The sequence below is a fragment of the Sinocyclocheilus anshuiensis genome, unplaced genomic scaffold (assembly GCF_001515605.1).
Source record: "Sinocyclocheilus anshuiensis isolate Anshui unplaced genomic scaffold, SAMN03320099.WGS_v1.1 scaffold17389, whole genome shotgun sequence".
Lineage (NCBI taxonomy): Eukaryota > Metazoa > Chordata > Actinopteri > Cypriniformes > Cyprinidae > Sinocyclocheilus > Sinocyclocheilus anshuiensis.
The window spans coordinates 1-1,050 of NW_015550492.1; the positions used below are offsets into that span (position 1 = coordinate 1).

At 34.2% G+C, this 1,050-nt stretch overlaps 1 non-coding gene across 1 annotated transcript; it reads right to left on the bottom strand.

Annotated features, from left to right (window-relative positions):
* Positions 1–347: 347 nt before the first annotated feature.
* trnag-gcc (transfer RNA glycine (anticodon GCC)) lies at positions 348–418 on the bottom strand. The gene has a single exon. It is a non-coding gene; the product is annotated as a tRNA-Gly (tRNA).
* Positions 419–1,050: the final 632 nt, after the last annotated feature.

Here is a 1,050-nt window from a genome sequence, read left to right on the forward strand (position 1 = left end):
AAAATGTGAGGGGTGTACTCACTTCTGTGAGATACTGTATGTGACTCTGGACCACAAAACCAGTCATAAGTGTCAAGTTTTGATTAATATTTAGAAAAAAAAAATCGAAATATTGAGAAAATCATCTTTAAAGTTGTCCAAATGAAGTTCTTAGCAATGCATATTATTAATCAAAAATTAAGTATATATTAACGGTAGGAAATTTACCAAATATCTTCATGATTGTTGGCATAAAAGAAAAATCGATAATAAATTTTTGGCTATTGCTACAAATATACCCCAGCGACTTAAGACGGAGGTCCAACTTTCTAACCTTTAGGCCACGACTTCCCAAAGGAGGCTGCTCTTGCATTGGCCGGGAATCGGACCCGGGTCTCCCACGTGGCAGGCGAGAATTCTACCACTGAACCACCAATGCTTGACTTGTTTGCACATGTTTATTTACATTAAAGGCAAAATAACTCAAATAATAAGAGCACAAGTATAGATCTGGAACTTATTTAAGTCTGTCTAAATATAATTTAGTAATTGCAATGTCTTCTGGTCCATAATCCTTTCCTTAGGAAGGTGTGCTAGACACTGATTAATGTAACATAAAAATACTATACATTTTTATATATTTTGCTGTTGTATTGTGGAGTGACACTTTCAAAAACTTTTCTATACTCCTCTGATTATATAATGGTAAATATTACAATAACATAGCACAACAACAGTGATCAGCAATAGGGCCTAATGATAAGCCTAATACTCACAATAAAAATAATCATATAGATCAAAAAGGCCATATAGATCATAACACAGTCTTGTGGGTTTGAGTCTCAGGTCCGGCAGGGATTGTAGGTGGGGGGAGTGAATGTACAGCGCTCTCTCCCACCTTCCAATAGCCAAAAATACATTGTATGGGTCAAAATTATCCTTTTTTCTTTTATGCCAACAATCATTAGGATATTAAGTAAAGATCATGTTCCATGAAGATATTTAGTAAATTTCCTACCGTTAATATATACTTAATTTTTGATTAGTAATATGCATTGCTAAGAACTTCAT